The sequence below is a fragment of the Passer domesticus genome, chromosome 5, assembly GCF_036417665.1.
Source record: "Passer domesticus isolate bPasDom1 chromosome 5, bPasDom1.hap1, whole genome shotgun sequence".
Taxonomy (NCBI): Eukaryota; Metazoa; Chordata; class Aves; order Passeriformes; family Passeridae; genus Passer; species Passer domesticus.
This window is the reverse complement of record NC_087478.1, coordinates 15,299,703-15,316,494: the sequence shown is the minus strand read 5'-3', so window position 1 is coordinate 15,316,494 and position 16,792 is coordinate 15,299,703. Positions and strand designations below refer to the sequence as shown.

Genomic DNA, 16,792 nt, shown 5'->3' with positions numbered 1-16,792 from the left:
TTTCTATGCCGCTTAAAAGAAAGGATAGGTAAAACTTTTAGCAAAGGTAATAGTAAATTATTGGAAAGTATGTGATCCACAGTCAGAGCACATTCACTGTATGTATTTCCACTCTTCTTGGTCTCTGGAGGTGCATGTGATCACCAGCAAATTGAAGGTTGCAGGGTTTTTAATTGCTTGTTGTCAGTGCATAGAGGCTGTATTTCATGTCATGAATTTTAAGTTGTCCATCCTTCTTTTGTATCCTACTCATATGCATATGCACAAGAAAGGTACAGAGTCAAATCAAGTTATGAAGTTGCAGTTGCACCTCTTGAATTACATATCAAAAATTTATCTCTGTTCTAGCTTTTCTACATAGAATTGTAGGAAGAGGATTCCAACTGTTGTCTTAAAATTTCAGTCCAGATTTCTTTTGGCATGTGTTCAGTGAAGTGCTTTCTGCCATAAATAAATTTAGCCTTAAGAAAAACTAAAAATATCCTAAAATAGTGAACCTTTTAATTTGTGGATCTGAAAATAGGGAAATAGCCAACTGATGCACTGGAAGTTGAGTGGTATTCTAAAATACAAGGAACACTTATTTGAATAATTAAAAAACAACAAGTGAGATACAAATGAAAGCAACAATTTAACCACTAAATTTTCAAAGACAGACCACATTATGCAGATGTCGAGGAATTAGTATCAATCTCTATGCTGCACCTATCTTTCCTGTAGTTCAAAGCTTAGATCTGTTGAATCTCCATGCAAAGAGGTTTGTCTTACCACCAAGGAAGGCTTCCTAACCTCTGAAACTAAAAAATAAAAAATGCAGAGGAGAAACCATATCCCCAGTAAAGTCATATCACAACTCTGAAAAGTGTAGTTTGAAGAACAGGATTCCAAACACAATATTCAGTTTTTTATGCCACTGCCTTCTTGTTCGAGTAACACTGAAGTGAGCCCTCTGCAGAAATCTAAAGAATGAAAGTTCTTTAGAATCAGTCATATGAAACTTAAAATGTAACTGACATTAATTGCATAGCTTCATATAATTTTATTTTCTTTGAGCCTGTTCTTACACAAGCATGAAAAATAATGGGAGATTTCAATTAGATGTAATAATAGGAATCAAAATTCTCTGCTTATTTCTTGGAAAGCTTTGGTCAAATTTTTATATGAAGAATTACATTCCTAGAATATACTAGTTCAGAATAATTACAATCAATAGAAAGCAAATAATAGAAAAGAACTTTATTAAATTTGGCTAACTAAAGGTAACAAGACTTATAATTTAATCATATTTGTCAAAACTAAATGCCAAGTGCTGTTTGAGGGGTTTAAAAGATGACTGAATACTTTTTGACTCATACAAAAATATTCTACCAAGAGTTGTTTGATAAATACTTTATTGATAGGATCAGTACTAATGTACATCTGCATCATCAAAAACAGACAGTATGTGTGACATAAAGGAAAAAACTGAATAAAATACATTAATTTGTGGAATCACAGCCCAAAAGCTTGGGAAAACCTAAATGGAGATTCATGTCCATAAACATTTTATTTTCAGCAAAAGCTGTTATTTCAGTTGTTCTGCAGGTCCTGCTAGACCAAGGATCAAAGTAGCTCCAAGTTGTGGATTTTCTTTATTTCAACAACTATATAGAGAAATTCAAGACTGCCATTGCCACCATCATTTGCAGTCTCTTTCACACTTTGTTTTCTATTGCAAGTACAGTACTAATACAGAAATTATTATATTCAAAATCAGTGTTTGAGAAATTATTGTTTCACTGAGAATGATACTGGAATAATCTATATTGTTGGCATTAAAATTCAGCCTATTACACTAGATAAAAATGAAAATTTCACAGAGAGTCTTTTAGGATACACTTTCACTGTAGTAATTCTCCAACAATCAGCATGATAGGCCTTCATAATTATTATCATTTAAATTCATATGGTAAATCTGGGTTTTTTCCAATTTCAGTACTTTTTTCTTACTCTTGAAGAAAATCATGTTAAGTTTCTTTGATCCATTTACTGCATTTATATTTACAACAATGTTTATAACACATAATATTTATAAGCTTTTCTTGCTGTGCAAGAAATTATCCTCAATTAATAGATGGACTCTAAATTGCACAAACAGAATATTAACAAAAATTGTAAATAACATCTGTATTGAAAAAAGTATTTCAATACAAAGAAAAGATATATTATTTGTGAGTGTTGATATGTTCAAGTAGATTATTTGACCCATTCCTCTTAAAATCAGTCCTCCTATCAGGATGTTACTTGCTGATGCAAATTTCGAAAACTGACATTAAGGTGCTGTGTTTTCCGTAATTATAACAACACAAGAGAAAAGAGAAGTATCAGCACATTATTCTTATGTTTTGCTGTGCACTCAAGACTCTGTTGTTAGAGTAAAATCTGCATTTGATTTTTATTATGGAGTGAAAACAATATATTATTAGTAGTAACTATCTGAGAAATGAGTTCTAGATCTAATGCTATGGGTCTAGCTTTTCAAGTTAATTCTTTTTTCTTAGCTAAAATACAGTCATGTTAATTGTTCATAGTTTAACTATTCATTTCTAAAGAACAAAGAATAAGAGGAGAAAAGCCTCTGAGACATTTTAAGAGCAATGTTTTAATAATTTGCAACATTTTTCTTCCAGAGATTTTTTACTTTAGTGAAATAGTCAGTGGACATAAACGAAAATTCATCCACTGTGAAGAATAGTGTATCTGATTTTACATCAAATACTGTGTATTCCTTGTGGGATATGGCTGATTGTGCATAGAAATATTGGTCCGCGTGCCAGAATGTTGTATTTCTCAAGAATATAGCTCAGAGGCAAGTCAACCACAGCATTATTTGATTTGTTGCTTGCCTAGACATAGACTTAGAATCTATATTACTTCACATACAATATTTTTATTTTGCCCTTTCTGTAACTTCTTGAGTTTTACCTAAAAAGTCTGCCTAGCAGGTATAATTTTTTACCTGAATTTTCTGCTGATCAGAAATAATTGATCAATTTTATGCAATTTCTCTATGACAAGTGAACTGCCATATATATTTGTTTTTACTGTTAGCTGTCTACTAAATGCCCCATTTTAATAATACCTCATGAGAGTTTTCTGAAAAACAATTAACCTCTTTCTACAGAAGACTAAGGGAATTTCATGAGTGTGTTTAAAATGGCTATTATAAAATTATAGTTAATTTCTAGGTCAAATACTTTTTTATTATTCCTGGTATTCCTTTTTTCTTTGACTTGCTATGCAGAAGATTTAACTTATATATCCTTTTGGTCATCTGCCACCCCTCTTTTACTTTCATAGTACAAATACATGTACATTCCCTTTATATATAAACACACATTGCTTGTTTCTCTGTTGACAAGTTACGGTATAAATAATTTATAGATACAATTTATTGCAAGATAGAAATATGCTGATATGAAACAGAGACATCCACCTTCTTTCTATTCAGGAAAAAGCAATATAGTATCCAGTGTTGTAATAAACTGCATATTTTGTTAGGAAAGATATTTTATTGATTTATTTTCCAGTTGTGCATTGCAGATTTTCTATAATTCAAGTACTGATTTTTTTTTTTAATATCGTAGCTTAAGTTACCAGAAGAGGAAAATAATATTTCCCACTGAGTGGTGTGAGCTGTCCTTAGATGTGAGTGAAATGCCTGTACTTAACTGTGTAATAATCCACCATTCATGCTGAGTTAGCAAAGGGAAACAGGGTATCTCTTCAGACATCAGTTTGCTGGATGGCCTTCTCAGAAGGGAAATAAAAAATCACCTCATCTCAAAATCACCTGCTTGAGACTGACCTCCACATGCTGAATCTCTCTGCAGGCAGATCTTAACAGCCATTTATCTCTGACGGGGCCCTGGTGCTGACTTTTCCCTGAGGGCAGAGAGAAACAGCAATACAGTATGTTATTTCCTTAATAATTAGCAGTCCCTCAGCAGACTGGTTCAGCTTTCACCCTCAGACACCTTGGACCTGGTGACCTACTGCCAGTCTCAGCAATTTCTACTCCTGGAGGTATCTGATCTAATGACTGCCTTTCAGATACCTGCATATCCACCTGAGAATCAGTGCCATGTTGATGATTTGGCTATGATGCAGTTCTCAATAGCAATTCTAACCTCTTGGAAGACATATTTTGTCCATTTTGGTTACTAAAATATGTTATTAATAACTATGAGTAATTAAAGTACTTCTTTCCTCTGTGAAATGACAGCTAAGAAATATAGCAAATGTGATATCTCACGCATCAAGGAGAATTCTGAGAATATAAAAATACTAAAATTGCATAGTTAAACAGAGTTTAAAGATTCCAAGATGGTTAAGAATTAACTACCCTAGAAAGGATTAACATTTGTGTAGAAATAATTGATTTTGCTGAAACTGGATTACTTCAATGCAGATTTTAAAGTGTATTAGACCTTCTATCTTTATTACATTTTGCCGATATAACTCAAATTATCATTCAAAAACAGAGGAAGACTGGTCATACAATAATATTTTTTCAGTGTTTACATGAAAATAAATAAATTAGACATGGAATGGAAGACATATTGTTTTTGCAGGCATTAAAAAACAAACAAACAAATACATTTACTAGGAAGAATCTTTGGTTAATAAAATGTAAGCATTCAATTGCTGATCAGGGAAATTTAGGTCAAAGATAAATTACAAAAGGTGAGTCTTAATACCAGAGAGAAGACAATTATATTCTGCCTTGCAGGCGAATGTGTTGTAGAGATAGGGGACTATTCTATTACTCAAAACCTAAATTCTGCCATCACCAAAGTAAGTAGCAGTGAGGTTTCAGTACATTTCTTTTAATTGCACATAGTCCAGTGGTCACAACACATTTAGAAAGGGCAAACCCCCTTTTTAAATTCTTCTTTCTGGTCCAACAAGTTGCACAGCCTTGGCATTTGTGTGAGTCAACACATGCAGGTAACCAGGGTGATCACAGGACCACAGCTGAAATGCAGAGTAGGTTTATTTCATTACTTCTCTGACTGAACCTCCCCAGCCCATGCCAGGCTGCAGAGACACACAGAGCAGGGCCACAGGCACCGTCAGGTTTGGGACATCCTAGCAGGCTCTGCTGCCTGCCCCCATCTGTCCAAGGGCCTCATCACACACCACAGCTTGTCACACTCTGAGCTCTTGATCTCTCTCAAAAGCTGGCTCAAGCATGTCAGTGAGAGAGCATTGTCTCTACACAGGAATTCTCCCTCTCAAAACAGACAGAGGATACAGAGTGTTAGGCATAATAAATGGAGTTTTCCCACATTGATGCTTTCCAGGCTTTAATATTCCCAGCTGAAAGGCCACTTGAGTGAATTTACCATCCTCTTTGCCATTCTTCCCCTTTTAATCCTTTCCTCCCAACAGTATTTACTGCCAATACAGGACCTAAAATACCAGTCTACAGGGAGTGGCAGGCTGGAACTCTAATGGCTGCCTCTTCCACATGTTCATGAACAACTTGGACGTGGGACTCAAAGGGATACTAAGCAAGTTGGCAGATGATACAAAAGAAGAAGGGCTGTTGACTCCCATGGATGTTCTGTAGAGAGACCGTAATAAATTAAAGGACTGCACAATCACCAACCATGTGAAGTTCAAAAAAGCAAAGTGATGGATTCTGTACCTGGGATGGGGCAACCCTGGCTGTATGTTCAGACTGGGAAATGAGAGGTTGGAAAGCAGTACCAAGGTTGGAAAGCAGTATGGAAAGGGATCTGGGGATCCTTGATGCTGGAAAGACGAACTTTAGTCAGCAGTGCCCTGGCAGCCAGAAGGGTCACCCTCCCATGTCCTGGGGGCATCAGGCACAGCACTGCCAGCCAGGCAAGGGAGGGAATTGTCCCTGTCTGCTTTGCACTGGGATGGCCCCCCCTCGAGTGCTGGTGGGAGTTTTGGTCACTGCAGCATAAGAAAGATCCTGTGATTTTGTGGTTTTAAAAATTATTCACAGAAATAGAGATTTCACGCACTACTGTTAGTTGTGCAAAGTATAAGGAAAGAGCTTTAAACAGTCATTCAAGAATTTTGGGTCTCCATTCTCTGTGTTTATCACACTATTGATTTTCAAGAAACATTGGTTTAATTGCTATCAGGGTAATGGTTGAAAATCTTCTACAGGTCCTTTCATGTCTTTGAAAGGAAAGGATGTAATTCCAACAAGTTCTTCATTATTCTTCCCCATTTCAGCACTGTGGCTTGTATTTTCAGAAGTCAAATTATATTGGAAACAAAAGTCCCTGCAGCTGTCAAGAGGATTAGAATATTGGGTCTGCAGGAGAGAGGCCCTTTTAGAGTCTTCATGGTCTTCAAATTTCAGCTCTTCTTATAAATTTGGATGATATTTCACTCTTTCAGAGTATGTGCTGGTTCTTTTAGTCATACATACACACAACTGTCTAAAATGGGAATTATTTTACTATGTTCTCATGCATGTGGATTTTTTTCTATTAATTTAAAAGTTACTCTAAAGTAGATTTGTTCAGAGCCTAAAACTCTCCTAAGCTTCCCAGGTTTATGAGCTGTGAATGCAGCAATTAGAAATGCATCCATTTTAAGGAGATGAGTTTCAGGGCCTATTATACCTTCTCTTCTGCCTGCACTCTTCAGTCTCATCCTGAGCAGAGCATATTGACACACCAGACAGGCAAACAGTCTAAACAGGAAATTAGGAGTGCCTATGGAAAAATTTGAATTTCAGGAATAACTTTGATTCACACCATTGCCTACTTTGTGGAAGCTTCAAAATGTCTATTTCAAGTGGTAGGGTGCCATACAACTGTGTATCAGGCAGATGCAAACATCATTTATACATAAAAATATGCAGTATGTAAAATATAAATCAGAAAAGTACTGATTGTCTTAATTAAGTTTGTTAGTACTGGCTTAATTTGGCTGCTGTATACAAATGTATTATGATACAGAACTAAATTGCAGAAAATAAACTGCAATTTTCACAGAACTATCCCTACATTCACTGCACAGAATATCTGATCCCTTAATGAGCAAAAAGTTAATATTTTGCTTTCTCCTCTTTGCTTGCTTAGGTTTCATGGCTCATTTACTTGCACAGTTCAAATCCCTCTGACTTCAGAATATGTTTTGATTCAGAAAAAAACTTCTCCTGGATTTTTTGTATATATTTTTTTCAGAAATAGTATTTCATCTCTGTACCATTCTTAAGAACATAAGGGGTAGTATATTTGTAGAAATGTAGAAATGTAGAAATGTAGAAATGTAGAAAGTTTGGTGTCAGTGACATTTGACACAGCTGTATGATGAAACCTTTCTTTAAGTCTCCTGCCAGCCTGTGCATTCTTATATATATATATATATATATTCCAACCTCCGAAAACAAAAATTGTAAGGATTCTACAGAGTAAAGGCATTGCTGCAAAGTCAACCCTGCCACAGGTTCATGGAAGAAAAGGTTCAGGAATTTCACTGAAGTGGTTTTACCTGGACTTGTAAATTAAGTGTTACCACAAAATACACTGGAACAAGACATGAAAATGCATGATTGTAAGAGGTCAATATCTAAATTTTGGGGACATCTTTGCTGTGCAATGAATGCATTCTAATATTAAACATAACATCCGTTTTCCTTCTGTTTTAAAGAACAAACTTTAGGAAAAGGGTGTATTATGATTATACCTCATAATACATAATTTTTTTGATTTAACCCCAGCCAGCAACCAAGTACCACACAGCTGCTTGCTCACTGCCCCACCAGCAGGAGAGAATTGGAAAGGTAAAAGATAGGAAATTTTTGGGGTGAGATAAAGACAGTTTAAGAGGGAAAGGAAAAGTCATGCACAGATGCAAAGCAAAACAAGAGGCTGACTCACTGCTTCTTACAGGCAGGCAGGTGTTCAGCCATCCCCAGATCAGGGCTCCATCGCAAGGCCAATGCACCATCACTCCAAACATCCCCCCTTCCTCATTATCCCCACTTCCTCAGTATCCCCGCTTTATATACTGAGCATGATGTCACATAGTCTGGAAAATCACTTTGGTCAGTTTGTGTCACCTGTCCTAGCTGTGTTCTCCCAACCTCCCATGCACCCCCAACTCCCTCACCAAAGTGGAAGCACAAAAAGCAGAAAAGGCCTTGGCTCTGTGCAAGCCCTGCTGAGTAATAACAAAAATATCTCTGTATTATCAACCTGTGTTCAGCACAAATCAAAAACACAGCCCCATACCAGCCACTGTGAAGAAAATTAACCCTACCCCAGCCAAAACAAGCACAATCGTGTATATAATTTGTCCACCACTGGACTGAAAAATTTTAACTCTTTGACTTCAGGTAATTGTCATAAAAGACAATAGTAGGTTATTGACATTAATGTGCTGCAATGCATAAAGAAATTTGAGGCTTTTGCTAACATCTGAAGAATAGTTAGACACAGACATTTGGGCTGTGGAGGCACAATAACCTCAAGATTATAACCTTGCCAGCCTTCTGCTCACCTGGGCTTCCTTTGTAAACATCTGCATCCAGTTCTAGGCCTGATTAATTTGGTGTAAACTCCAGCTTTATCTTCCAGCTTCTTTCAGCTCTTCCCAGTTCTAGTTGCCCTTCCCCATTCAAACATTCTCTAATCTGATTTTAGAGAAATGAAGTACAAAACGCAAAATTTATTTCAATTTTCTTCTGAAAAAATCTTCAGTGAATTAAGTCTTGGTGTTAAAAAAATGAAAAATTTTCATTTTAGCAAAACTTTTTTTCTGCTGTCTTATTCTGCTGTTTTATTCTGCCGTTTTATTTCTGCTCCCAGATGGATGTTTATTCAGCTGGGAGACCACAAGTTACTTTGTCATGTGGCATGTTACTTTGCATGTGTAACCTTGGGCAGTAGAAACAAGAGGTCTGTGTAGTCCTCTGACAAGTCTATCACTGCATAATACAGTGAAATCCAGGAATTACAGCTTTTCATATTTTCAACTAAGTTGATATTGGGCATTAGTATTTGTAAGAATGTCAGATATTAGTACACACAGACAGATATGCCCATTGAAAAATTAGGGTTCAAATAGTGGATTAATAGTTACCCTTTCAAAATCAAGCTAGGTGCTCAGAGTCAAAGTGAAATCTTCAATCTGTGAGTAAAGTCCAGTTCATGACAACTAATGTTACACTACTTTATCATGGTATGGGAAATGAAGATCTAAATGCAGATGTGCAGCAAAGAAGGTAGACATATGCAGATGCCCCAGATCTTGGATGAATGCTCTGTTTCTTTTCATTTTTTAAAAAAATGACAGTTTTCAGGTTCATTCAGTCTCACTTCTGTAATTCTTCTGCTGCTTTCCTACACAGCTTTCTCCCTGCATCTCTTAAGAAAGCATCTTCCTGCCTGTTTGGCCATCCTGACTCTCTGTCCACTGCAGTGCTTTCAATATTTCAATTTCTTCTGTGAAGGCTGCAAGAAGAATAAATTCAGATAGCCATAATACAAGGAGAAGGTGGGAATACCTGTAAAGACGAACAGCCATTATATCTGGCACACAACTAAGCAGGAAATAACAATGACTGCTTTTTGTGAACATAAGGAGGCTTGCAGAAGTGTCATCTTGAACAATTTCCTTCCCTGACAGAGATGTCTCACTAATAAAAGAGGCCCTACTGTGAGAGAACTTCCTTCTAGGATGCCAAAAGGTCATTCACCTTCAGCTAATGTGCCTGTGGATCTGCATCCATTGCTGATGTTCTTGTTTCAATCCCTCAGAGGGAACTCCTTGGTCTGCTTTAAACTGCTGTCTCAGTTTCATCATTAAGGAAACTTGTTCCTCATTCCCTGCCAGCTGCTGCCATAATTTAACTAGACCTTTGCTCATGAGAAGCAGTAAAAGAAGGAAAGGGAGCATGGTAAGACACAGACCTGATTGATTTTAAATTGGCACATGCTGTTATCTAGTAACTCAGCAGTCTGTTAAAGGTGATGTGCTCTGTGGGACTGAATCCTATGATGAAAAACACAAAGTAGCAGAAACTAGAGCAGCAGGGAAATAAATAGGTATTTCTCTCAAAAAATAGGTATTTCTCTCACATATTGGCTTTCACTTGCTTAAAGTCTTATCATGGATATCACATGGAGTATGCACATTCACACATACACATGAACCTTGTGCTCTGGTTTCAAGGTTATAGAACAGTTGAAAATCAAGTTGCCTAAGCCAATATTTTCCTTTGTCTGAAAATTATGGTTCAGCAAGATGAATCAAAACTACCCAATGTTAAACAGTATGTATTTACCCTGTGTATTCCTTAGTCTGTGCCTGTAGCTCTTCAAATACAGTATTTGAAGAACAACAGACAAAGACTAAGAAATTGGAACAAATAGCTTGAGGGTTAGACCAGGCGATTTAACTAGGAGAAAATGCATGTTTGTGTGGATCACTGAACAAGCAAAAAGTACAAACCAGAAAAAAGATTAAGTGGAGACATGTCATTCATATAATTTCATTTACAGAGATGAAAATGCTTTACATTGTACAGTTCTGTGACATTTTGATTTGTATTAAAATGTAGTGGTATTATGCTGCTTTACTACTAAACAAAAGGGTAGAAGAACATATAAGGTCTTCCCTAAAATTGCCAATTGACACTTCAAGGACAGAACAAACTTTTTCAATATTTTCAAATGAGCTCTAAGTTCTCAAACTTAAAACTTAGGACAAACTTAAAACTGAGAGTTCGAAACAGAACATCTGTGCTGTCTGCCCATTTTTTTTTTCTGCTTCACATAACATATGAAATAATAAAATCTAAATCTGTGGACTTTTTTGCTGTGTTTGAATTATTATGATCTTTTAATAAATAACATCCCTAGAAAATCGGCTGCAATAAATCTAACCATTAGTATTCATTATATTGAATGTCTGGGAGCATAGAAAGAACATTTAAAAACAAGAGCATGAATAATTCTGAAGTGATTACCTTTTTGTTGTGACATAAAATTAATGCAATCAACTGAATTGAGGATTTCCTTGCATATAGGTTACTTTCTAAGTAGCCTGCATATAAAAATGTTCTTTTGCTTTTAATGATGTGAAAGAAATTGTTTGTTGTATGTTGAAAAGATTTATTACTGGACACCTAAAAAAATAACATTTTAAAGTGTTTGTATCTACACACTAGTTTGGGAAGCATCACCACAGCATTGCATTTCTAAGCAAAACCTGTGCTGGGAAAATTAAGTAATACAGCCTTTATTATAAGGGAATAATATATGACTTTAAAAATAAAAATCATAGTACATAAGAAGATACTGTAATGTCTGTGATGCTGTTATACTGTGACACCATAAGAAACCAGAGCTAAAATGAAGTCAGAGTCCTGATTGTAAATATCTTTCTTAAAATGTTGGGGTTTTCCTCAAAATATAAACCATTAATTTCTTAGGTTTAAAGACTCCTTTCCCAGTTATTGTAACTTGCCTGAAAATGTTTTGACATTGAGGTATTAAATCCTGCCCTTATCCTCAGCTCTATTTGAAATTTTTTTTTTTTGTCTTACTCAGTATTTTGTTCTGAAGCTTAATTACAACAGTGAATACTTCAACTTCTTCCGTGTCTATATGAGGTTCCTCTCGGCTTGATCTAAGTATTGTGAATTGTTGAGATGGGCACCGTGGAGATCTTTTTTTTTTGTTTGTTTATGTTGGTTTAGTTTACACAGAAGTTTATATGATAACTGTCCAATCTTGCAAAGGAACTCAGAAATTTATTGGTAGTGTTATCAGTATAAAATGCTAAAAACCCCAACTTGTGCAGCATGACTGTAAGAACAGAGTTTGAAAATGCCAGTGTGCTAGGATTTTCAGACTTTTTGGGCATTCATTTTGCACAGGTGGAAGATTACCTATGGTTGCTTTGTGTATGTGACACTTTCCTCCTTTGCAGGGAAGAAAAAAAACCTCAGAAGTAATACCTCTCTAATAAGTAGCAATCCACACCTAAACTCAAATTTTTAACTAAAAGTGGAAGGTTTTGAGGAGGAAAGATCATTGGGTCATTGCTGTGAAAATATGTAAAGATTATATTGTGCACAAACATATCCAGAGTTTTATCAAAATGGATTTTAGGGTCAATGGAACAAGTGGTGTGCGAGTCCAGGTGTGTTTGTATATACACATATTTTTGTAGCTCCTAAATCCCTAAAATTTCATTTTCCTTGGCATAAACTAAAAATTTAAATAGATGAAATTTATGTAGATAATGATAACAGCCAGTATTCTCAGTATTGCCTATGTTCTACGTCATCATTAGCCATTTATAAGAACAGAGTGATATTACAAGCAAAGCTGAGTGATTTTCATATACAGCAAATTTTTATTATGAGAGATTAGTTTGGAAAAAGATGCAATACTTTATTCAAGGATAACACCAATTAATTTTTCACAGACTTTTCATTTTGTGAAAATAAAGTAAATACTTTTTAGATAAGAAGTCCTGTATCACTTGGAAATTTTAAAAAGAATAGTGAAACTGTTTGCACAACTGAGTTCTTTAACACACACATGGTGGAAAATTTGCCATACATAATCAAAGAACAAGTAATTTACTCTTTAGAATTTGTGTGATTTTTGTAGTAGGATACAGTGTTTTTTTCTGTATGTGTATTTCCTTGAAAATGCCAAAAACCTTTATGCAACTATCTTATAAAAAATCATTAGATATTATAAACCCTGTAGATTTTTTTAAGGCTACAAATGGTTGGAAATCCATTGGAAATCCAAATGGCCAGGTCTATTTTTCAAAGGACAAGTCTAAGCAGTGCTGTTTTTAATGTTTAACAAACACTTAATTTACAACAAAAATACTAATAACTTGTTTTGAAATGGTGAACTTTTTTATCAGTTCTTAAAATGGAATAGATCCTTTATACTTCCAGAAACTTAACCTATATATTTAAAAGAAACATTTTCAGTTCTTGTAAGCTTAAAATTAGACCAAGCAGCTTTGTTTGGCTCGTGCCTTTATGTAAGTTACACTCCTTGTGCTCCACCTGCTGCTCTGCTCTGGAGAGCCAGCAGGGCATTCAAACATGCAAACCATGGGCACTGTAGACTTCAATAGCAAACATTGGACAGCAGCTATTTTAAAGAAGAGACTGGCTTCTGACAGTTTCTGTGACCTACTAATGTTTCATTTAGCTTTTATTTCTGGATAATCATTTCCAGGTAAGGCGAAAAAAGTGTTTTGAAAAATAAGCAAGGAGAAATTGTAGGTACTGAGGTGGAGAGTGAAGATCTGTATTTCTGTTTGCCCCTCGTTTTGTATTTACCTTGTATCTTTATTGGAATAAAAGAATCATAGAGGGAAGTAGCTCTTCAGGAAGTGTAGGCATTGTCTACTTTTTCAGAGTTTGCTTAAAGGGCATAGCCAGCAGTGCTGGGAATGGTTTCAAAGTAATCAGTCAGCTGGGAAAGGGCATGCAGTGAATATTATAGGTCTCTGTCATTACTTCTGTTCATCCTGGTTTTAAGTACACAGAAATGAAAAAAAAAAAAAAAAAAGAGATCTCCTAAAGCTTGAGTAATCCCAAACAATTTCAGGCAAGAGAAGGAGCAATTCATCCATACAGAGATATGATTTTGATTCACTTAACCAATGCAACATGAAAAACATGCTATAAAAGTATGTATTTCTCAAGCACCTTAAACAATTTTCCAGCATATGCTAGTGGTATTTTGACTTCTGAAGGATTTCCTTAATTCTGATTTTTTTTATCATTAGTTTTCTCTTTGGAAAAAAACTTTTAAATTGTAAGTTGTTTTCATCCAAATAAGATAATACAATGTTACAGTGTCAATCTCTGGTGAATCAAGCCAAGCCCTAATGAGAGCCCCAGACTTCAAGGCTCCCTCTCTTATCCCTGTTTGAAAGACAGGATGGATTTTCCACTGTATAAATGCAAATTATTCTGTTGTATCCAGGGATAAGAAGAGACTTCAGAATTGTCCTGAGAGCACCATGAGCCTGTGCCTAACATTTCCCTTCTCACCTTCATTAAAGGCTTTCAAACACAGCCCTGTCCATGTGCTGAACCCAGACTGGCAGGCATAGTTTTGGTTTGTTTTTTTTCCAAGAAAGAACATATGTCTTAGGCAAAGTGGTTAGTAAACATGGGGAATTGTTAGACAACCTTCTGTTTTTCAGACATCTGTAAATTCATTTCACTTGCCATTTCACATGTAATTTGGTTTTTATATATTCTCAAAAACACCTTGTGCCAAATCCAATTGATGCCTTTAAAAGTACCTTAGTGATTTATTTTGGAGTAAAATCCTTCCCTTGAAATCATTAATCATTTATGATTAAAGCATCATAAACGTAAATCTAATCTGAACAAATATGCACTTTTTCACAAAAAATATATAGAGATATCTGAATTATAATTCAGAATAAAACATGCTTCTTAATAACATTTTCATAAATGTCTACTGCACACAGATATCCATGTGTGTGTATATTAAAGAATTGTACCAATCTAAAAGAAAAACTATTTAGAAACTGATCTAGTTATGTTGGTAGAAACCTTGTGAGTTGATTTAGTGAAGCAATTTTGTTTAGGTTGAACAAGTAAATTATCACAGTATACTGATCCATGGGTTAATGAACCAACAGAAGAGATTTTTCTTGGTTTCACTTGATAAACATATTTTTAGAAAAGTTAAGAAATTAATTTGATAATGTCTGAGCTAGAAATTATTTAAATATTATGCTTTAACATAAAAGAGACGGAAAACAGGTCCCTAGGTTGTCTTTGTGTTTTCGGTAAATATACACACTTCTATAAAATTACTCTCTCCAGTAATTTTAATCCTACTTGGGCAAGTGCAAAGCAGGTCAAGGCATTGGAAAAATAGGTTGCTAATATTTTGGAAGCCTGAAGACAAAAAAAGAAAGCAGTAACTTTCTCTTTGTCACATTAACATAATGTTTGACTCTGTTTTGGGTTCTCATGGAATAAAAAGATTGTGGGTGCCTTAAGTTTACAGTGAACAAACATTAAATATTAGAAAATTAATAAACATAACAGAATATCTTAGAGACCAAGGAAAAATATAAGATCTAGTTATGCCTTGAATGTGTAAAGTACGAGTCCTTGTCCTACTATCTGAAATAAATCACACCTTTTATTCTGTTGGAAACTACAAGTAAAGATTCTGCTTTACTTGTAGTTTCGATTACAAGTGTAATCGAAAATATTTCTCCCTTCAAAATAAAGTTTTCTGTTGGTACATATAAGCCAGCATCACATAGTCCCAAAAATAGTCTAATGCTTCACACAACTAAAGAGCAGGAAGAGGAAATTTACTGCAAACTGCCCAGGGAATTAACAGACATACAAGAAGAATGATGGCAGTTGACCTCCTTTTTATATCAAGGAAAGACAATGATTTTGTAAATTGTCCAGACTCTATTGAGAAGCGTTACCTCATCACTGTCAAAACATGCTTTCCAGTCCAGGGTATATCAAACATGGGAAATTCTTAAGCAAGTAAAGCAACCCTTCTTCTCCAGTTGTGTGAGTGAGTTAATGGGAAATCTTCACGCTCACGTTTCCTAACAATTAGTTTTCCTTCGTTTCACCATTAGATATGCGATCTGCCAGAGACTGATTTCAATTTTCATGGTAAGCACATTCTAGTTCTTGGGTAATCTGCCAAATATTTTTTCTGTTTGGAATACATTAAGTCAAAAATCAGCATGTGAAACATTTATGTTCAGAGAACTCCAAAACTTACAGGGATGAAACTCATAGCAAAGGAACTCAAACAAAAAATATTTATGTATTAACCTGGTCAGATTTCAGACCATGAGAACAGGAGTAACTAATCCCATTAATTTTATTCCCATTAATTGGGGCACAGCTCTGAGACACAGGTCAAATTTCAGCCCAAGCCCCCTGTGTTAGAAGCTCTAATGCTCTAATTTTTTTAGTGTGATCACACAATAATTTGGATTGTCATATTCTGCTCCTGTTAATCACCTATTTTTTCTGCATCAGAAGATAAATACCACAAAACTGAGGAATTCTGCCAAATAGGGTAATGGAGAAAGGTTTCTTCCCATTTAAAAGTAGCAACTCATGAACACAGCTCTGGTTTTCCATATGCTGGTAATATGTGCCAGATCTTTTCTATACAGCATAGGATGAAGGAGGCAGAGGGCTGGTCAGAAAAGCTTTTTTTGAGTGCTCTGTAATGCCTTTGGGATTCATATCAATCTTCCTTGACCAGAGCATCAGCTTTACAATGTTCCTCTCTGAGCAAGGGCAGATTAGTAGGCAGCATTGGTGACTGTGTGCACTACATTGGCGTGTCCGTGGTGCTGGCAGTGGAAGGAGCCTCAGGGGAGGCTTCTCTGAGCAGAATCCAGAGACTGCTCCATGCTGGACATGACCAGATCCAGACAGCTCTGCATCACACCCTCCACAGGACATGGCTTAACCTATCAGCCAAGCTGATGGTGTGTCTGGGAAAACACTAAGAAAGGATTAAAAAAAAACAGAGGGCAATGAAAAGTGAGGAGGAAAAAAGTTTGAGACACCAAGGTCAGTGAAGAAGGAGGGGGAGGATGTCATCCTTCCAGGCCAGGGAGGAACACACACTGGAGTAGGTGAATATTTCTTAGATCACATGGAAAGAGCAGACTGAAGCAGCTTTATCCTGAAAAACAGTAGCCCACAGAAGGCACTCACACTAGTGCAAGGGAA

At 35.7% G+C, this 16,792-nt stretch overlaps 1 long non-coding RNA gene across 3 annotated transcripts in view; it reads right to left on the bottom strand.

Annotated features, from left to right (window-relative positions):
- Window positions 1-1,380: 1,380 nt before the first annotated feature.
- Window positions 1,381-16,792, bottom strand: part of LOC135301752 (uncharacterized) — a 44,432-nt gene continuing 29,020 nt past the window's right edge. For 2 of the 3 annotated variants that reach the window (XR_010363481.1, XR_010363480.1), the window contains exons 5-6: window positions 8,536-9,488; window positions 1,381-3,924 (exon numbers count right to left, since the gene is read on the bottom strand). This is a non-coding gene — a long non-coding RNA (uncharacterized LOC135301752). The remainder of the gene's footprint in view (window positions 3,925-8,535; window positions 9,489-16,792) is intronic. The other variant, XR_010363482.1, reaches the window with a different exon arrangement.